Source organism: Podarcis liolepis, assembly GCF_965112155.1.
Source record: "Podarcis liolepis genome assembly, chromosome: 2".
Taxonomy (NCBI): domain Eukaryota; kingdom Metazoa; phylum Chordata; class Lepidosauria; order Squamata; family Lacertidae; genus Podarcis; species Podarcis liolepis.
In genome coordinates this window covers 11,799,141-11,821,277 of record NC_139555.1, presented here as the reverse complement: position 1 = coordinate 11,821,277, position 22,137 = coordinate 11,799,141, and the positions used below count along the sequence as shown (strand labels likewise).

Genomic DNA, 22,137 nt, shown 5'->3' with positions numbered 1-22,137 from the left:
ATTCCGGCTTGGGATTCATCCAGTCCAGCCTTTCGCATGACCTGATTATTGAACCCTTAGACAGGGCTGCCTTCAGATGTCTTCTAAAAGTCAGATAGTTGTATCTTTAAGAGAAGCTTGATTTGCAGAAGTGGCCAAGACCTTTTGTGGCATCCAGCTGCATTTGATAATCTGCTAATTGCCAATTACTGCTGGAGGGTGCAATCAGGAAGTGGATGATGGGCAGGTGGGCATGAGGCTGCCAACTTGCTGAAGCTGTTAGGTATGGGTCTGGTCAGTGCTTGCATGGGAACCCTGTGTGTGTTGGCCTTGAGTTCCACGATGGGAGAATGCTGGGATATAAAATGCAGATAAGTAAGTAATTGCATGCAACTCCATGTTAATGCCTAGATCCATAAATGACTGCAGACTCACAAGCCGCTAGGTTGTTGCTGGTTTTGTATTTCCAGAGGGATCACATATCGTTCTTTTACTGCTATGCTCCTTGTAACTGGATGCCTTATCATCGTGGTCTATTTGGTAATCTAATTATCTAGCCTCGCTCATTTATCTTTCTGCTGAAAATCCACAGACCTGACCATAACGGCAGAAACAACATGACCTGTCTCCTTTTCTTTCTGCCTGTCTTCCTTTCTAAAAAATAATAATATTATTTGTTCGCCGTCCTCTCCCCTCCCAGAACAAAATCTGCTTAGAATCATGCATAAAGTCAAAGTGAGATTCCAGTTGTGAGCATATGGGGCAAATAGGTCAAGGGTACAGGAACCCTTCCTGCTCATTGCTTATATGTCTGCAAACTACACCGTGAGCTTTTTCTCAGCTAGGCTTATTGCTGAGGGGCTTGCTGAGTAAAAGCAAGCCATAGATGAATGTTGGCATCGTCTTTATATTCCACTCCATCTCAAAAAACTCAAGGTGATGTCCATGGTTCTCCCTTCTTCATTTTATCCTCACAATACCCCAGTGAGGTATGTTAGGCTGAGAGACTGGCCCAAGGTCTCTGACTGAGTTTCATGGCCGAGTCAGAATTTGAACCCAAGTCTCCCAGGCCCAACACCCTTAACCACTACACAACACTACCCACGTGTTTCTTTTGGTTTTAAAATCAGGCCACTCCCCCCTTCTTTAATGTATTATTTGAGGCAGATTTGGATGAAACATATAGGTCTGACCTGGTTTTTTTGAGCCAAAATGATCAAGATTGAAAAAGCTTGCATCCAACATTTTTGATGTGACTAGGAGGTATATAGAATGTAATATAGAGGGGCACAGCCACTCTGCAGATTTAAATGGATGATGGTGATGAGTTATTGTATTCCCCCACAATTGCTTTACTATTATCAATAACAGGACAACAGAACTAAAGGGGGAAGCATCAAGTGAAGTCAGGGTGCCAACTGATGCCTTCCTCTCTAATCAGCTTTTTGTGACAACTTGAACAAGCACTTATTCTGGGCACCTCCAGACTGTCACTATTTTCAGGTGGGATTCAATCAAATACTGGCAAATTCAGGCTGCATAGTTATAGCAGATTTTTTTTTTCAAATTCTTTTTATTTTATTCCGTAAAGACAACATACACACAGAAAATCAGCGAGACACAAATATATAAAGAAAAAAACAAAAGTTCTCAATCACAACAAACAAGAAAAACAAAAGCGCGCAAAGTTCTTATTTCCATAGTTTTTTCATAACATATTTCTTTCTTTTGGGACTTCCTTCAGCCTGACCACAAATCATACGGAATCAATAAGTAAGGTCACACGTTTCTTCTTTTATATTGTCATTATGTCCATTGTTGATCTCTATTTTCCTTAAACAATAACCTTAGTCTATCACAATACATCTCTAAACCCCCTTAGCGTTATTTGCCCATCGCTGATGTTTTCCAGATAGTTTGCATATTTTCCCCAGTCCCTGATAAACACTTGGTCTTTTATATATCTGATCTTTCCCGTTAATTTATCTAACTCTGCATATTCTGTTAATTTGCATCTCCACTCCTCTACTGTTGGGGTTTCTTCCTGTTTCCATCTTTGAGCTATTAAGTTCCTTGCTGCCGTAGTCGCATAGTATATCATTCTGCAGTCCTCCTTTCTTATCTCTCGTTGTAATATTCCTAATAGGAAAGTTTCTGGTTTTTTCCTAAACGTGTACTTTAATATCTTTTTCAGTTCTGTATATATCTTTTCCCAGAACTGTTTTACCTTTCCGCACTCCCACCACATATGGTAGAACGTGCCATCTGCATCTTTACATCTCCAACACTTTTTGCTCACCTTATACATTTTTGAGAGTTTTACAGGTGTCAAATGCCACCTATAAAACATTTTCATAACGTTTTCTTTTATCGCCGTACACGCTGTGAAATTCAATCCATCTTTCCATAGTCTTTCCCAATCCTCATATTGAATACTGTGGCCTACGTCTTTTGCCCAACAAATCATTACTGATTTCACCTCCTCGTTTGCCAAATTCCAGTCTAACAGCATCCTATATGCTTTAGATATATTTTTCACCTTGCTGTTTATTATTTCCGTCTGGAATTTTGAGTCATTGTCTACATACCCTCTTTCTTTAATGTCTCTGCTAAACATCTGGTTAATCTGTTGGTGACTAAACCAATCGTACACGTATTCTCTAATCGTCTCATGGGGTTTAATTCTCCATTTCCCATCCACTTTAGTTACTAGTTGGTTGTATGTTACCCGGTTACCTCCCATGTTGGTAGTTTTTCTGTTTATTATTTCGAGTGGTGCTAACCAATGGGGTGTTTTCGGTTCTAGTATATTTTTATATCTCTCCCACACTTCTATTATCGGTCCTCTGAAAATATGATTACTAAATCCCCTGTGTTTTTTCGTTTCATTTTTCCACATATAGGCATGCCAACCGAAGTGGTTATCGAAACCCTCCAGATCGAGTAATTCCGTGTTCTCTAAGTTGACCCAGTCTTTTAGCCAACTTAGGCATGTCGCCTCATAGTATAGCATAAGATCTGGCAGCGCAACCCCCCCCCTTTCTTTTACATCTGTAAGTAATTTAAATTGGATTCTGGGCTTTTTGCCCTGCCATATGAACCTCGAGACTGCTCTCTGCCATTCTTTTATAGTCTTACTTCCTTTTATTATAGGTATGGACTGAAACAAGAACATCAGTCTTGGTAAAACATTCATCTTTATCATGTTTATTCTTCCCCATAGAGATAGTTTTAGGCGTCCCCATTTCTCTAAGTCTTTCCTTATTTCCCTCCACACCGGCTTGTAGTTGTTTTTGTAAAGATCCATATTTTTAGATGTTATCCAAATGTTATGGATAACTATGGATAGCATAGTTATAGCAGATTTGGAGCTCTTGCACAACAAACCAGTGTATACCCACCGATCATATTTTTTGTGGCAAGGGAAGTAACAGGAAAATGCACAGGAAAGTATGGGGTAACATTTGCTTAACAAAACATTGTCTAACCTCCCTGCAAACAAATCGGAATAAATGCTCGGTAAATAGCTGACCAATAGCTTTGCAAACATTGCGCAAACAAATCAGGATGAATGCTCAATAACCAGGTCGTCTGGAAGCGACCTCAATCAATGGGAGGGTTGTGCTGAAGTCATCTGTTATTTTAATAGTTTCTTCTTGGGCTGCCTCGTTGATTTCTTCCTCCAGCTCACATTTGTCATCAGAGTTTTGATCAGGTGACAAATACCATATTACCTTTTTGGGCTTGGATATTTTCAGCCACAGTGGTTCTTCTTGAACTCCCCCTGATCTCTGGCAGCCAGGGCAATCCCATCTCAATACGTCCTTTTGCCTGCAGTTTTCATTTCCAGGTATAACTGTATTGCACTGATTTTCACTCTTCCTCTGGGCATGTAATATGCCTGCAATATCTATGCTCTTTTAGTAAGAAGCACTTCCAATACCCCCATCTGGCATTCACATATAAACACCTTCTTATTAGCTTCTGGTACCAAATGTCCTCTTCATGCCCAGCTCCTCTGTGACTCTCTATAAAACAGCTGCCAAGTTGCTTGCTTCAGTCTGCCACTTGCCAAGTTCCAGCACCTGATCTGCACTGTGAAGGTCTGAAAGACTGACACCATCTGTCCCTAAGGGATGAGTCTTCCTGAACTGGATGCTCCTCAGCTTTCCACCAGGACTCAGCTTAAAAGCTGCCCTGTGTGCTTTTGCATGTTACGTGCCAGCAAGTAGTTCAGAAGGAGCCCATCTGTTTTGTACAGGCTCAGGTTGTCCCGAAATACCCTCTAGTGTTTAGCCAAGGTCTGGTCTGTGAATGCAACAGAATGAGGTTGTACAGGGGACTGTGCTATATCAGACTGCAGATGGGGAGGGTGTGTGTGCCTTTAGGAATGCTCCCCCCATTAAAAACCTTCCAGAAACAGAAAACCACCAGCACATTAGCAGTAAATTTAGACATGGGACTTGTCTTCTGCCTCTGCCCATAAGGGATGGGGGAGCTGTGTCTTCCACATTGTCCCTCTCATTGAACCACTGGTCATACTGGCCAGTCAGGGGCTGATGGGATCTGGGGTCCAAGAAGATCTAGAGCAGTGTTGGCCAAACTTAACTACAATTCCCATCATCCCTGACCACTGGTCCTGTTAGCTAGGGGTGATGGGAGTTGTAGTCCCAAAACAGCTGGAGGGCCAAGTTTGGCCAACACTGACCTAGAGGGTCAGAGGTCCCTCCCAGCCCTTTAGATAGTTTGAATTAAGGCAAACAATGTCCATTACTAAGATTGTCAGATGCAAAGGTGGAAAGGGCTCCTGTGCCTTTAGCAGCTGAGCAGAAGATGGCCTTCCGTCAAGGTGCTGCTCCAATGAGAAGCTTCACCTGTTGCTGTTTTTGCACCAGGCCACCATCCTTCAAAACAGGGTGAGCTATCCCTGCTGTGTTTATTAGCCCTCCTGCTCACTCTGCTGAGTGGGGCTGCTAGAACTTCTGCCCCAAAGTCCTGTCCTGAGTGCAGTGCTGCAGAGTAGCAGACAAACTTTCTCTCCATTGCAGGTGCTCGTTTATCTTTGCAGGTAATGTGTGTGTGTGGCGGGGGTATTAAGTACCGTATTTTTTGCTCTATAAGACTCATTTTTTCCCCTCCTAAAAAGTAAGGGGAAATGTGTGTGCATCTTATGGAGCGAATGCAGGCTGCGCAGCTATCCCAGAAGCCAGAACAGCAAGAGGGATTGCTGCTTTCACTGTGCAGCGATCCCTCTTGCTGTTCTGGCTTCTGGGATTCAGAAATTTTTTTTTCTTGTTTTCCTCCTCCAAAAACTAGGCGTGTCTTATGGTCTGGTGCGTCTTATAGAGCGAAAAATACGGTATGTGATTTCTCGCCCACCTGCCACAGCCTGATGTGGCACTGGCTACTTTTAACACCTCTGCATTCTGAACATCTAGACCAGGGGTCAGCAAGCTTTTTCAGCAGGGGGCCAGTCCACTGTCCCTCAGACCTTGTGAGGGGGTGGACTATATTTTTTTTTGGGGGGGGGGGAAATGAACGAATTCCTTTTTTAAAAAAAATGATATTTATTAGAAGTTTTATAGTTACAGAAAAAAGAAAAAAGAAACAATAAAAAGTTAAACAAAACAAAACAACACCTTACAATGCATCAAAAATAAAAAATAAAAACAAAGAACAATACAACAAACCAACAAGAAAAACAAAAACATTTAAAAACACATCCAATATTTCCGTATCTTTACCTTTCATTTACTTGTTTCATCGACCTCCTCACACCTCCCTTTTTTGTATTCTAGTTCAATTAGCTATTTCAGCAAATCCTTTCCATCTTTCTCAATTTTTTCCTATAATTTATCTTAACACAATCTAACCTTAAATTTTTCACTTTAGAAATGAACGAATTCCTATGCCCCACAAATAACCCAGAGATGCATTTTACATAAAAGCATGCATTCTACTCATGTAAAAACACCAGGCAGGCCCCACAAATAATCCACAGGTGCATCTTAAATAAAAGGTCACATTCTACTTATGTAAAAACACGCCGATTCCAGGGCCGTTCGAGGGCTGGATTTAGAAGGCCATTGGGCAGGATCCGGCCCCTGGGCCTCAGTTTGCCTACTCATGATCCAGACCCAGCCTGTTAAGTGTGAATCCACCCAGCACACATACAACTGGCCCTTTTCTGCTGGGTCTCTTTCCCCCTCCTTGGAAGCCGGTCGACTGCTGTCAGCATAACCTAGAAGGGGGAGCATAGAAGGAAAAATATTGCAGTTAATGCAATGAGCTTCTGCATTGCCCTGGCTCTTTAGGCTCGCAGGGACGCTGCTGGGTCCGAGTCTGTCATTTGGATTAGCAGGGATCAGCCGAACAAGCATACCTGACATCCTTCTCCCAACCCTCACATGCCTCTGGAATTAAGTTAAATCTTCCCTTGCCAGACTAGTTTAGCATTTTGCTTAAGGTAGCCAAACGCCTAAGCCTGCCTTTGTGTGAGCCCACAGCCGAGTAGCTTAAAGCCAGGTCGTCCAGACTGCAAGCCCTCCCTGCCACTCAATCCCATGACTTCAACTGATTTTTTTAAATATATTTTTTTTTACCTTATGTTTTCCAGATGTCCCTTGTTTCCAAGAGCTCACCACAATAAAGCAGTGAATCTCTGAAGACCCATCCAGACAGCAGCTTCCTGTGCTGAGTGTAGGATATGGGCAGTTTCCTGTGCTGAGTGTGGGATGTGCCCAACAAAAGCAAGGTATCTTTCTTCACTTTCCTCCTCCCACCCCCCCTCGCCCATCCCCACACAGTGCAATCTTTGTACATGCGGTACAACCCATAGTGGCCTGTGCTGACAGTCTATGAATTGTGCGGACTGAAACCCCCTGGACCTGGGGTAAGGGCTTTTGCTGGTGTGCTAAATCACCCCTGCTTAAGATGATGGTTCTGAAAAGTCGAAAGCATTTTGGAAAAAGGATTGCTTCCTGTTGTTGGTATATGATGATCTCTCGTATGCAGTACACTGTTTATTGCGTTGTTGCAAAAGCTGCTTGATAGACGGCTACAGCGGGTCACAAAAAATGTGGGTGCTGCACGGAAAACATGCTTCTCTCAAATCACCTTCTGCTCTCTTAGAAAGACTCTGGTAGTAGCCTTAAAAACCACAACACTTCTTACATTTTTTCCAGAGATTTTCTTATCTGTGATTCTTGCATTGCAGGGAATTAAACTAGATGATTTTCAGGGTCCCTTCCATGTATGCAATTTTCTCTTTCTTTCTTTCTTTCTTTCTTTCTTTCTTTCTTTCTTTCTTTCTTTCTTTTTCTTTTCCCATAACAGATTAACACTTTAGGGTAGGGAACATGCTGTCCTCTGGACATTGTTGGACTCTTAACTTAGACCCAGCTCCCAGCTAGCATAACCAAAGGGACGTGGGTGGCACTGTGGGTTAAACCACAGAGCCTAGGACTTACCGATCAGAAAGTCAGCGGTTCAAATCCCCACGACGGGTGAGCTCCCGTTGCTTGGTCCCTGCTCCTGCCAACCTAGCAGTTCAAAAGCATGTCAAAGTGCAAGTAGATAAATAGGTACCGCTCTGGCGAGAAGGTAAACGGTGTTTCTGTGAGCTGCTCTGGTTCTCCAGCAGCGCTTAGTCATTCTGGCCACATGACCCGGAAGCTGTACGCCGGCTCCCTTGGCCAATAAAGTGAGATGAGCACCGCAACCCCAGAGTCGGTCACGACTGGACCTAATGGTCAGGGGTCCCTTTACCTTTACCTTAGCATAACCAATGGTTAAGGATGATGGGAGTTAAGAGTCCAGCAATGGCTAGAGTGCCATTTCCCAGCCCAGCTCTAGACCATCATCCATACAATGAGTACCATTCATCTTTAGGCTGAACACAGATGACCATTTGGCCAAGTGATAACTTAGCCCTGAGGGGTGGGGATCCAGCAGTTCAGACAGTTGATGATCCTAGGGCATGAACTGAAAGCACTTATTAAAGCTAAGCAGCAGGTCTAGATCTGGTCAGGCTGCTTGTGTACACTGCCTTCAGTTCAAAGGAAAAAAAGGCTGGGGCATAAATGAAACGTTCCACTCACATGTTTAGGAGAATTTTATCATACCACTGGCTGGGTGCAGCTGTGTAGTAAAAGGAAATTCAGCACAGCACATGGGCAGTATATTAGCTCCACATGTGGCTGTATGTCCTTCATGGTATGCTTTCACCTGGTTGTTTTTATTCATGCTTAGCAACCCGTCTATGGAGCTAGGATATTCATTAGTCCTGAATTTTCCTGCACTTTTGAAACCTGGTTAAGTCATCAATGGCAAGCCCCTTCTCAGCTTTGAACAAAACCAGTCACCCTCTTGCTTGGGGAAGAGAGGAGATGATATAGACTGTGGTCCAGCACTGGATCACAAGCCAGTTTCTAGTGACCCACCTAGGATGGTCAGGTGAAAAGAGAATGAGGCTCCTTCACCAGGTGAAACACTTGTCTAAAAATAAGAATTTCAGCAGGTGCCCTTCACAGAGGTGTTGTGAGGAAAAAAGATGTGCACATTTTATTGGAGGGGAGAAATTGTTTATGTTGCCTTGAGGTCTTTGGAGGAACAGTGGGACACAAAAATAGACTATAACTTGGCAATAATAATAATAAAAAATAATAGACAGAATCATATTTTTTAAAAAAATTAAGCTTAAAGGCTAGATGGCTATTATCTCCAATGTGCCTATGGCATGCCCACGTCCAGTTTGCTGCCATTTTGGTGGCAACTGTGAAGATGTGCCTGTTTCCTCAGCCTTGTAATGTTTTCAGTGTGTGGCTCTGCTTTAGCCCTGCACTTTTGAGCTGTCGTTCCTTTGCCTGCTGCTGGTGTTTTAAAGAATTGTGGCTACTAACCCTGATTGTTGTACACAACCAGTCGGAGGCAGTTTACTTCTGAATAACAGTTGCTGGAAACCACAGGTGAGAAGGGTGCTGTTGCACCCAGGCCCTGTGCTTCCAACAGACCTCTGGTTGGCCAAAGTATAATGATGTAAACACCGTATTTTTCACCCTATAGGACGCACTTTTTCCCATCCAAAAATGAAGGGGAAATGTGTGTGCGTCATATGGGGCGAATGCAGGCTTTCGCTGAAGCCTGGAGAGCGAGAGGGGTCAGTGCGCGCCGACCCCTCTTGCTCTCCAGGCTTCAGGAAGCTATCCGCAAGCCATGGGAGCACGGCGTGACTTCCCGCCGGGCTCCCAAGGCTTGCGGATAGCAGCCTGTTCTGGGGGCTGGGGTCGGGGGAAGCTCGGGCTTCCCCTGCCCCAGCCCCGCGCCTGGGGGAAAAATAAATTCCCCCCTTTATTCCCCCCCAAAAAACTAGGTGCACCCTATGGGCCGGTGCGCCTTATAGGGCGAAAAATACGGTAACTATGGACTGAGGGGAGAGAAAATAACTACAGATTCAGACCCTGATTTTTGTGTGTGTGTCTGTGTTTCAGAGGCACAGTTTCAGCGACCGCTATTAAGCTAATGAGGGCGCTGCGTCGGGGGACTCTTAAGCTCGCACTGCAAGTGCATGATGATGTAACAGGATTTGCAAGGAGAGTCTAGAGATGACTTAATGGGTGCTGGGTAATTATTAGGTTCATTACTAGGAACACTATTTCCATTTGCCACTTAATGGGGCAGGTGCATAATCTACCTCTTATACGAACCCATCCTCCCGGCCAAAACCATTTATTTTCAAATGGTATGAAGGGAACGGCGTTATTTTCAGTAGCTGCCCACCCCTACCCCCCACCCACAAAAAAGCCTTTGCATCTGTTCAGCCTCCATAATTTCCAGGTAGAGTTGGGAAAGGCTCCCCAACTGAAATCCTGCCAGTCAATCATAGGAGCCAACTCCTAAGGGCAGAGGTCCCTTGCCCCCCCCCAATAAAATATTTGAGGTGGTCAGGCCCCCCCCCCTTAAAGTTGCCATTCAGATTACGTGTGCATGCCACGTCATGTGATTATGCGGGGCAGGGCTTATCTGACAACCCCCCCCCCAATATTTTATTCAAGTTGGCACCCCTGAACTCAATATAGACCAAGCTGGTACTAACCAGGTACAGTGATAACCTTGGGTTAGGAACTTCGTTCTGGAGGTCTGTTCTTAACCTGAAACTGTTCTTAACTTGAAGTACCACTTTAGCTAATAGGGCCTCCTGCTGCTGCCACGCCGCTGCTGCACGATTTCTGTTCTCATCCTGAAGCAAAGTTCTTAACCCGAGGTAACATTTCTGGGTTAGCGGAGTCTGTAACCTGAAGCGTCTGTAACCCGAGGTACCACTGTACTGCAATTCCCATCGGGCTCACACAGCACTGGGCCGGTGTGTAGGGGAAGCTGTGCCGGCTGGGACTGATGGGAGTTGTAGCGCCAAGCACCCAACTTGGCATAGGGTGGCATAGACCTCAGATCTTTAAGTAGACCTCTAGGACCGTCGGGTGTTGAGCGAGGTACATCGCCGGCTCAAGACATTTTGGCACTGGGGGGGGGGGGCTCAAAATGACACCCCTCTCCCCACCAGGGAAGAAGGGGGTGAGGGAAGATTTACATCAGGAAGGAACCTTGGCGGGGTTTGGTGGGTGGGAGAAAGATGATTTGCAGCCCCTGAGCATCTCGCTGCCTGAGGTCCTCTTATCTGGCCAGCCCTGATAAGGTATGAAGTGCACCCCTAGGAGACCCTCTCCCGGTATATTGGGAGAATGGGGGTGTCCTTTCCCCCTCCTCATTTTTTTGCTTAACGCTCCCTCGCCCCTTCCTTCTTTCGCACATCCCCCCCCTCCCCAATTCCAGAGGTCTCCGCGCAAATCGATTCTTGGCTCTCTCTCCCCCCCTCCGCCTCTTTCCCCTCTTTTAACAGATTTACGGCTCGGCTGCTCCTATTGGCTGGCTAGGCTGACAGCTCTGATTTAGGGCCGCCGCTCATTGGCTGGCTCTTGACAGGGTTATTGATGGACGCCGCGCTATTGGCCGGTCCCTGCGTTTCGCAGGGAGGACGGGCGCGGGAGGGGGGAAGTAATTTATGAGCCGGGCTTGGCGGAGGGAGCGGCGGGCTGCAGCTGCAGCGTGGAATGTCTCCCCAGGGGCTCAGGCGGTGGCTCCTCCCCGCCTCGGCTTTCTCTTTCTTTCGCTTTCCCTCGCTGCTGCGCTTCTCCTTTCTCTTGCCCCGGTCGGGAGAAAGTGGTGTCATTCCGAAGCCCCCAAACCTGCCCACCGCCCCCAGCAGCTTTAACAAAAGAAAAGACCTGCCTTCCTCCTCGCTTTCCCTCCTTCCCACCCAGAAGGGTCGCTGGCCGCCGAACGGGTGGAATCCAGCGGTGGATTCCATCACAGTGGATTCCATTTCAGCGCGATGTCAAAATCCGCTGCGTGTTGGGAATTGTAGCTCCGCGAGGGGTAAACTATATTCTGGGCGGAGGCAGTGAGTGAGTTATACAGTGGTACCTCGGGTTGCATACGCTTCAGGTTACATACGCTTCAGGTTACAGACTCCGCTAATCCAGAAATAGTGCTTCAGGTTAAGAACAGTTTCAGGTTAAGTACGGACCTCTGGAACGAATTAAGTACTTAACCCGAGGCACCACTGTACTTTTTTAAGTGTCTGGTGTGTGAACGGACAAAGAAGGCACCCGCCTTCTGTGGGTTCTTCTCTCCCTCTCACACATTCAAAGATTTGATCTGTGACATTTTGATATCGCTCATTGCCAGCAGGGTGCTAGGCAGCCACCCAGGGCGCAGGCCTCAGGGGGGTGCGTTATTGACCTTTGACGGGCACAGTTTTATACTGATTAGGTTTTTGTTGTATCCTATACATTTCTGAAGGGACGCGGGTGGCGCTGTGGGTTAAACCACAGATCCTAAGACTTGCCGATTGAAAGGTCGGCGGTTCGAATCCCCGCGACGGGGTGAGCTCCCGTTGCTCGGTCCCTGCTCCTGCAGTTCAAAAGCACGTCAAAGTGCAAGTAGATAAATAGGTACCACTCCGGCGGGAAGGTAAGCAGCGTTTCCGTGCGCTGCTCTGGTTCGCCAGAAGCAGCTTAGTCATGCTGGCCACATGACCCAGAAGCTGTATGCCGGCTCCCTCGGCCAATAAAGCGAGATGAGCGCCGCAACCCCAGAGTCAGTTACGACTGGACCTAATGGTCAGGGGTCCCTTTACCTTTATACATTTCTGATAATATTTTCATTTTACATTTTGAAGAATTTTAGCATTTCTACAAACACTTGTTTTTTGAAAATTGAAATTAGCATTAAAAAATGGGGGTGCAAGTAGTCCTGCCTGGGGCACTAAATAGTCTGGCACTGGTTCTGGTACAGTGGTGCAGCAATAACCTAAGCCAGGGGTCTGCAACCTTTAAGACAAAAAGAGTCACTTGGACCCGTTTCCGAAGGAAAAAAAACCTGGGAGCCGCAAAACTCATCATTATAAACATAACTTTTTTGTCACTTTTTAAAAATTATTTCTTTGTTTGACCCCTCAGAATTACTCCTCCTCATAGAAATGAACGTTAAATTAACAAGTTGCCTTTTGTGTGTGTGTGTGTTCTTCACTCCCCTTCAAAACAGTGACCAGCGTACATGCCCCTTTTCAATGCAGTGACCGGCGTACATGCCCCTTACTATGTAGCGGGCGGGCGGGAAGGTGACGTCGGGACGGTGCGTGACTAACGCACGCACCGCCCCCATGCGACGTCACAGCCAGTACAGCGCCTGCCACAGTGGGGAGTGTCGGGGCGCACAATGCTCCCCTCGCTAGCATCCGCCCCGGAGCCGCGGCAAAGGTGTAAAAGAGCCATATGTGGCTCCGGAGCTGCGGGTTGCAGACCCCTGACCTAAGCCATGCTGTTCGATGAAGGTGGCACCCCTGCGAATTGACCAATGAGATACATATGTGTGGGAATCGGTTCTTGATCCTGGGAGTAGTTTTCAGAGCATCTCCTTGTGCTCCTGCTTGAACGGGAAGCTGGAAATGTTGCAAGCAGCTAGGCCCCTTCATTACCCATCCACATAAAGAACACCATCTATGGGGTGATTCCCCTCCCTCCCCCCCATGGTCCAGGGTTAAGGCAAGCATTAGATCTGAGCTTTTCTTATGCAATCCATGCAGTGGCAGACCTTGGGGTCTCACATTTTAGAGCTGCCCTGTGTGACACCAAAATCTGGTGCCCTTCATGCCTTTTGTTTTCCATTCTGCATTGTAGCTGTGTCGCCCTATCGGCTCAGCACCCAGTGCCTCTGATCTGTGGCACAGGTCTTAGACTGGAATCCTATTCCCTTTGAACACCGTGGGAGTTACTTCTGAGTACACAGTTGCTTCTATAGGATTGTTTTACTACAGAATATTCCCCATTTAGATTAGTGGATGTTCCTTCTGAGTAAACATGGTTCAGATTGCACTATTAATGTGAGAAGGGTCCCTTCCAGACGGCCTGTTTTCATTCTGATTTGCTTGCACAAAGCTTTTGCGGAGGTTAGATAAAGTCCAGTCCTTATTGAACATTTGTTCTTATTTGTTTCTTCAGAGTTATACAACAATCAGCATTCATCCTGATTTGCTTGAGGGGTACTATTCAGCTTCCTGTTAATCATGTGCTCATTCCAAACTTTAAAATGCATTTCCCTGTCATTTTCCTAACCACAACAAGTCCATTTCTTTTTTTAAAGTGGATATATTTTCTACGGCAAGAGAATAGTTCAATCCGCTTCAATTAGGCAAACCTAAAGACCATCTGGAGGGGCCTGGACAGCTCATTGGGAATTCATTTATATATGTTCTCCATTGTAGTCAATTTGGATTATAAGTATGGGTAAGCCAAAAAACCCTGAATCTGTTTCCATATTTAAATTAGCTTTAGAGTTTAATACCCATCTTGCTCAGATAATCACCAGGCTGGGAAAGGTGGTATAATATCTGACACTGTATAAGGCATATCCACTATGTACTCATCACCCATCTCTGAAATGGGAATGAATAATTTGCATTGGCTACAGTACATGTTCCATCTTGCAACGACTCCTTTCCACTTCTGCTTTGCATCAGCAAAGCTCATGTGATGCGATCCAGACCAATGGTGTACATGCCGATTTCAAAGCACATCCCTCTGTGAGTTCAATATGGCTTATTCCCACCCAGGTAAAATATGAATAGAAGAAGAGGAGGAGGAGTTTGGATTTGATATCCCACCTTCCACTCCCCTTAAGGAGTCTCAAAGCACCTAACATTCTCCTTTCCCTTCCTTCCCCACAACAAACACTCTGTGAGGTGAGTGAGGCTGAGAGACTTCAGAGACGTGTGACTAGCCCAAGGTCACATAGCAGCTGCATGTGGAAGAGCGGGGAAGCGAACCCGGTTCGCCAGATTGCGAGTCCACTGCTCTTTACCACTACACCACACTGGACTGCAGTCTATTCAGAAGGAAGTCCCACTGATTTCATTGGTTGTGTTCACAATTCCCACGCGTTATCCGAAACCAGCTTCACACCCAGTGGAGTCCTTAAGCCGTTTCTAATTTGTGTCTAGCTGAGGCATGAACACCTGTTAGGGCAAAGGAATGGGAGCCCTGCTGACATGAACAGCTAGCTAGCAGAGAAAGAGCTGTGCGGCCTCCCTCCCCGCAACCTCCCAACTTCACTGTGCAGTAATGTTGTTAACACACCCTTACTTCCATCTGGGTGGGCTTCAGATTGCAGCTTTAAGCTACAACCCTCAACACCCAAGTGGAGAACTTCTCTATGCCTGAGAACTGCATCTGTTTATGAGCAGCCTCCTAGGGTGTGGCCAGCAGCAAAAGAGGGCGGAGTTCCAGTTCTGGATTACCCAGCAAGCAGACTAAGCACATGATCTGGGCACCAGCAAACCAGGAGCACCAGAAAGGATGAGATTTCCTTTTTAAAAAAAGGCATTTGAGTACCGTATTTTTTGCTCTATAAGACACACTTATCCCCTCCTAAAAAGTAAGGGGAAATGTGTGTGCGTCTTATGGAGCGAATGCAGGCTCCATGGCTTCGCGTTGGTTTCGCTGAAGCCAGGAGAGCAAGAGGGATCTGTGCTCACCGATCCCTCTTGCTCTCCTGGCTTCGCTTCACTGGAGAGGCGCTGCACAGCTTTCCCTCTCTGTGTAGACGGAGCCCCTTCCGTTTCTCCTCCCGCTTCACAGAAGGGGCTCAGTCTACAGGCCCTGGTGGAGCAACAGACTTGACTCTTACCTTTGTACGGTAGGCTAGAGGTGTATCGTGGGTTGCCTAAGCCCAGGACAGGGCAAGTGTCCCATTCCCCTGGTGGACCGGGCAAGAGTCATTTCCTTTGCTGGCAAGTGTCTAATCAAGGGAGCCTCTCCTTGCAAACTTGCCCCAACCTGGGAGCAGAGATAAGGCAGTCCAGTCCAGGGCGGGGCAGGCATAGATGTCCCTTCGCCAGCCATGAGGAGGAGGTGGTGCCGCCACTGCTGCAGCCCTGAAGGTCCACCCAGGTGTGGATTGCCTCCCCGCGGCTCTGGCCTCGATGAGGGTACCTGTCATGGGGGCACCTAGCTATGCCCTCTCAGAAATTTGCACCTGAGGTCACGGTCCTCCTGCTCACCCACGGTATGCCACTACAGTAGACTACATTCCAGCCAGTCATTAAGTCAGAGATTTCTAAACACACAGGAACACATTCTAGCTGGGCAAAGCAACTCAAGGAGAGCTGGGAGCCAGCTATGGCCTGGGCAGAGTCCTGAGGGCCAGAAATGGATGCCCAGAAGGCCACACACAGCCCCAGGGCCTGAGGTTTCCTGCCTCTGCTTTTCACAGCTATTGGTAGAGTTGCAAGCTTCAGTCAACGTAATTGGTAGGTTAAGCAACTAGAGCTTTAGTTGACTAATTGCTGGGGGCTGACATTAATCATGAGGGCAGATTTCTAATCATGATGATGCTGAGAGTTAAGGGCACGGCTGCTTATTCTGAGAGGCCATTTTAGCGCGCTAGTGTATGTATTACTTTAACAGAGAATGACAGCTAAAATTATAAATGATGGTTCCGTCTCTGATAATGAGTAGCAACTTCTGTGCATTAAATCTTACCCTTCCTTCAGTATTCTCGAAAAAGCACCAGTAGGGAGGTTTCGGTAATATGCAAGTTTATTTAATCAGGTACAAGGCAGATGATTAATCAACAAAAAATTACTTACCAATCAGCTCCCAGCCCTAGTTATTTTAGGCAATTACTGCTAACTGATCGTTCTTGGATTTTGTAATTTATTAAACATGCTCAGTGTTTATAAAGCACATTTCATGTGTTGCAAACGCTTCCCATACGTTACCTGACCGACACTTAACAATAGCTATGTATGGTAGGCTAGTTGTAATATTCCTATATTGGAGGTGTGGGGTGGAGGCTGGAATAGAGGCTACCTGTAGGGTATCTTTATGTTTCTTCCACAGGGCAAGCAGCAGCTTTGGGGGATGTGTGGGTTTTGATTTTCATGGGGGATGGGGGACGGGGAAGGGACTGACAAGGGATAAAGGATTACCCCTCTCCCAACTGCTATTGAGCTGGTGCTCTAAACCAGGCATAGGGAAACTCTGGCCCTCCAGATGTTTGGGACTACAATTCCCATCATCCCTGACCACTGGTCCTGTTAGCTAGGGATGATGGGAATTGTAGTCCCAAATTATCTGGAGGGCTGGAGTTTGCCTATGCCTGCCCTAAACAGCCTTGGCCCTGTATACCTGAAGGAGCGTCTCCACCCCCATCATTTAGACCAAACACAGAGGTCCAGCTCTGAGGGCCTTCTGGTGGTTCCCTCACTGTGAAAAGTAAAACTACAGGAAACCAGGTAGAGGGTCTTTTTGGTAGTGGCACCCACTGTGGGAATGTTTTGGGTAACAGGAGAGGATATATTGATTAATGTAATCCTTCCTAACTCGCGCTAGCAAGTTTCTTTACACAGCAGAGTGCCTTTACACAGCAGAAAGCTGGTTGCAGACTCGTGTGAGTCTCTTAAGATAATAAGCAATTGAATCTGGCTTGTCCAGATTGAGGCGTTCCTGGTAAGACCTCTTGAATCCCTCCTAAAAGAATAAAGACACAACAGTCTTATTCATAAGTAACAAAAATAGTTTAACTCACGATCAGGCAGAGCAGTGTCATCCCTGAAGGCAGGCTTTAGGCTTAAAGTTACAAATATGTACAAAACAGGTTTACCCCATATGGGAGATAACCTAGGGACTCCTCACTGACAGCCAGTAGGGTAGTCCAGGTGAAGCAGAAAGCAGGCAGGACGAAAAAGAAGGGAGGTGGCTATGTGACTTGGCCTTTTACCAGGTCTGGAAAGGTCACACCCGCCTACTAGTCACATGCAAAAGAAGGATGCTCCAGTCAGGTGTAACAGGAAGTTCAACTGGCTGGACCAACAACCCCTGCATGACCACTCTAGCAAAACAGGTAATGCTATACTTGACTGCTCCAGTGGTTTACATCCCACGCCCACCCTGTGGAACACCCTCCCATCAGATGTCAAGAAGGATGCTCCAGTCAGGTGTAACAGGAAGTTCAACTGGCTGGACCAACAACCCCTGCATGACCACTCTAGCAAAACAGGTAATGCTATACTTGACTGCTCCAGTGGTTTACATCCCACACCCACCCTGTGGAACACCCTCCCATCAGATGTCAAGGAGATGAATAATTATACAGTGGTACCTCAGGTTAAGAACTTACCGTATTTTTTGCTCTATAAGACTCACTTTTTCCCTCCTAAAAAGTAAGGGGAAATGTGTGCGCGGCTTATGGAGCAAATGCAGGCTGTGCAGTTATCCCAGAAGCCAGAACAGCAAGAGGGATTGCTGCTTTCACTGCGCAGCGACCCCTCTTGCTGTTCTGGCTTCTGAGATTCCTAATTCCCCCCCCCCTTTGTTTTCCTCCTCCAAAAACTAGGTGTGTCTTATGCTCTGGTGAGTCTTATAGAGCGAAAAATACGGTAATTCGTTCTGGAGGTCCGTTCTTAACTTGAAACTGTTCTTAACCTGAAGCACCGCTTTAGCTAATGGGGCATCCCGCTGCCGCCGCGCCACTGGAGCACGATTTCTGTTCTCATCCTGAAGCAAAGTTCTTAACCCGAGGTAATATTTCTGTGTTAGTGGAGTCTGTAATCTGAAGCGTATGTAACCCAAGGTACCACTGTATAACCTTTAGGAGACATCTGCAGGCAAGCCTTTTAACGTGTAATGTTTTACAGTGGTGCCTCGCAAGACGAAATTAATCCGTTCCGCGAGACGTTTCGTCTTGCGAAGCAAGCCCATAGGGAAATTCGTCTTGCGGAACGACTCGAAAAACGGAAAACTCTTTCGTCTTGCGCGTTTTTCGTCTTGCGAGGCATTCGTCTTGCGAGGTACCACTGTATTGTGTTTTTATATATGTTGTAAGCCACCCACTGTGGCTGGGGCAACCCAGTCAGACCGGCAGGGTGCAAATAAGAATATTATTATTAAATTATTATTATTATTATTATTATTATTATTATTATTATTATTAGCACTTTTTACACCAGCTCTCTGCATCAACAGTAGTTGCCATTTCAGATTATTGAATCACGCCAGGGAGTATACAATTGCAAACTGTTATGTATAAAAGTGCACTGGGTGGGGGCGGGGGGAGGAATCCCTGTTTGTTTCAAAGGTTGCACGTGCTCAATTTCACCCCTGGGAAAAGAAAGGATTGCTCCAAAGTTGCCTAGCTGAGATGGGGTTTCGAACAGTGTTAACATGGCTTGCAGCTCTTGCATCCTTCGCTGCTCCCTTATGCCAGCAATTTCAAAATTCATTCAATATTTAGATGAAACTGGACTCCAGAAATCTGGGGCTTTATTTGTTCATTTTTAGTATCCTGCATATACAGGCACAATTTTATTGGCTTTAAAAAAAGGCCCATGGTAACGTTTCCAAACCGTTCTGGGTTTTTTTCCTTTTTCTTTCTCTCCTCCCTTGCTTGTGATGCCAGATTAAATCTTGATGCCTGAATCTCAGTTCTGTCTCGAGGAAAGATACAGTGGTACCTCGGGTTAAGTACTTAATTCGTTCCGGAGGTCCGTACTTAACCTGAAACTGTTCTTAACCTGAAGCACCACTTTAGTTAATGGGGCCTTCCACTGCCGCCGCGCCGCCGGAGCACAATTTCTGTTCTCATCCTGAAGCAAAGTTCTCAACCCGAGGTACTATTTCTGGGTTAGCGGAGTCTGTAACCTGAAGCGTCTGTAACCCGAGGTACCACTGTACAGTGAGCATAACATACAATAGTACGAACAACCAAATACAGTGGTACCTCGGGTTAAGTACTTAATTTGTTCCAGATGTCCGTTCTTAACCTGAAACTGTTCTTAACTTGAAGCACCATTTTAGCTAATGGGGCCTTCCACTGCCGCCGCGCCGCCGGAGCACAATTTCTGTTCTCATCCTGAAGCAAAGTTCTTAACCTGAAGCACTATTTCTGGGTTAGCGGAGTCTGTAACCTGAAGCGTATGTAACCTGAAGTGTATGTAACCTGAGGTACCACTGTATCTGGAATGGGTCTTTCACTGGGTGTGGGTGAGTGAATAAAAAAATTTTTTCTGGGTAGATAGAATCTATCTTGTAGCTTGTTTGCATCCAAGGGGAAGCGTAAGACATTTCTGCAGTTAAGCTGATGTGGCTGGATCAATTTCATCTGGGCAAGGCCAAGAAGACACATGTCCAGCCAGCCTCCAGCTTCAGTGCTTATTGAATCCAGCATGGTTTTCTTGCCATCATCTGGACATTATTTTGTTTTGTGTACCGTGCAGAAGCTGTGATTGCCACGTTGTGAACACATTTTCTCCCCCTTCCTTCTCTAGTACTAAGTGAATTTCCACCCTGCCCCTGCAAAGCATGACCAGATTCCACACATCTGTTTGTAAGGCTTCTGAGTCACTAGCTGTTCTCCCCAAATGTGCTTAAGCCGCAGTTCTCCTATTACAAAATAACTCATGGCTTAGCCCCGGAGTGCCCTTTTAAGAAGGGCAGGACCCAGCTCCTCAGAGGCACTCCCTGTATGTGAATGGATTGTCAGTGCTTTTTTGATTGGGGATGGCGGCATTGTGAGTCCTATGATTCTTAAGGTAAAGGGACCCCTGACCGTTAGGTCCAGTCGTGACCGACTCTGGGGTTGCGGCGCTCATCTCGCTTTATTGGCCGAGGGAGCTTCCGGGTCATGTGACCAGCATGACTAAGCCGCTTCTGGCGAACCAGAGCAGCGCACAGAAACACTGTTTACCTCATCATCATCATTTTAAATTTGTATACCGCCTTTCTATCTTACAATACGCAAGGCGGTTTACAAGCTGAAGAAACAAAAAATGTACATCTTATAACAATTTAATGCAATACAAAAATGTGATAATAAAACATAACTTTAAAATAGGCAACCTCTATCAAAAAAGTAACATTCAGCAATCATTAGAATAGTATAAAATAATGATATCAACATATAAAAGTTAAACAGAAATCCACAATAATATCTAAACTATAATCAATAAAACAACGGCAAGCCACAGTACATAAAACAATACAATACACATTGAGAAGCAGAGGGTACAGCAAGGCAGGTGGAAGGAGGCCTTGCCTGATGGAGTCTCTCCCCTCACAGTTCTTCCTCCTTCCCGCCAGAGTGGTACCTATTTATCTACTTGCACTTTGACGTGCTTTCGAACTGCTAGGTTGGCAGGAGCAAGGACCGAGCAACGGGAGTTCACCCCGTCGCAGGGATTTGAACTGCCGACCTTCCGATTGGCAAGCTCAGTGGTTTAGACCACAGCACCACCTGTGTCCCTTTGATTCTAGTTAGCTGTGATTCCTGAGTTGCAGGGGGCTGGGATAGATGACCCTTGGGGTCCTTTCCAGTTCCATGATTCTATGAATGCATGTGACAAAACTTTGCTTGCCATTTCTAAAGAAAAGCAGCTTCTGAAACGGTTAAAAAATTGTCCTGTAGCACCTTAGAAACCAAAAAAGTTTGTTCTGGGTATAAGCTTTCGTGTGCATGTGCACTTCTTCAGATACACTGAAACGGAAGAAGAAGTGTGCATGCACATGAAAGCTTATACCCAGAACAAACTTAGTTGGTCTCTAAGGTGCTATTGAGCATTTTAAAAATTTTATTTATTTATTTTGTCTGCGTCAGACCAACATGGCTACCTACCTGAATCTAAATTCTGAAACGGTGGACTCTTACCAGGCTGCATACACTGCATATATCTAAAGCTTTTCTCACAGAGTTCTGGGAACTGTAGCTTAAGTGTGCTGGGAATTGTAGCTCTGTTTCCAAGATTGTTGGGCAGGGGGAAGTCATGTGCTTTAAATTTATGGCATGTATGCATTGCTGGCCTGGCACTTTTAGCCACACATACCACCTGATCTTTGCCATACAGTAGATTGGCAATACTTTGGTGTGTGTGTGTGGAGGGTCCCATTGTCAGGGATAGATCACCCCATGGTGTGGTTTGAACTAAATGCAGCTTCTCCACTCTGCATAGGTCGGGGCCCCACCAGAGGCACTGAGCTGCCCCCAACATTGGGGGCTGGGGTGGACAGTCATGCGTGCATGATGTGACTTAATTGCCCTGGTTGATGACATTTGCTAGAGAGCCAGAGGCAAAGAAGTTTGGAGAGAGAAAATCGGATATGGAAATAGCGTGAGAGGCTGGACTGAGAATTTGGAGTTGCTTTGAAGTGGGAAGCCGTAAAACCAGAACTACGGTAAATTCGGAAGACAGTTGGGTTTTTTTAATTTTTATTGGATTATGATTATGATTTGAATGTTAATTGTATGTTTTTATTGGAAAATTAATAAACGCTCTAACAACAAACAAACAAAAGATGACATTTGCTAGGAGCGAAACAGTGGGACTGTGCTCATTCTCCTTGACCTCTTGTTGACTTTCAATACCCCTGGACATGATATCCTTTGGGAATGGCTCAGGAGGTTAGGGGGCACTGTACTTCAGTGGTCTTGCTCCTCCTTCCAGGGTAGGGTAGTTATGCAGTAGAGCATGGCTTGGTGCTGTGGGAGTTACCCTGTAGCATCCCAGAGGTTTCCATCTTGCCCCCCATGCTGTTTAACATCTATCTGAAAACC

The 22,137-nt window shown here is 46.0% G+C and overlaps 1 protein-coding gene across 1 annotated transcript in view; it reads right to left on the bottom strand.

The window, feature by feature from the left end:
* LOC310700895 (uncharacterized protein) overlaps positions 1–21,783 on the bottom strand; it is a gene marked incomplete at its 3' end in the record, with an annotated part of 52,759 nt that extends 30,976 nt beyond the window's left edge. Inside the window, exon 1 of the mRNA XM_083490850.1 lies at positions 21,774–21,783. The remainder of the gene's footprint in view (positions 1–21,773) is intronic.
* Between the last annotated feature and the right edge of the window lie 354 nt (positions 21,784–22,137).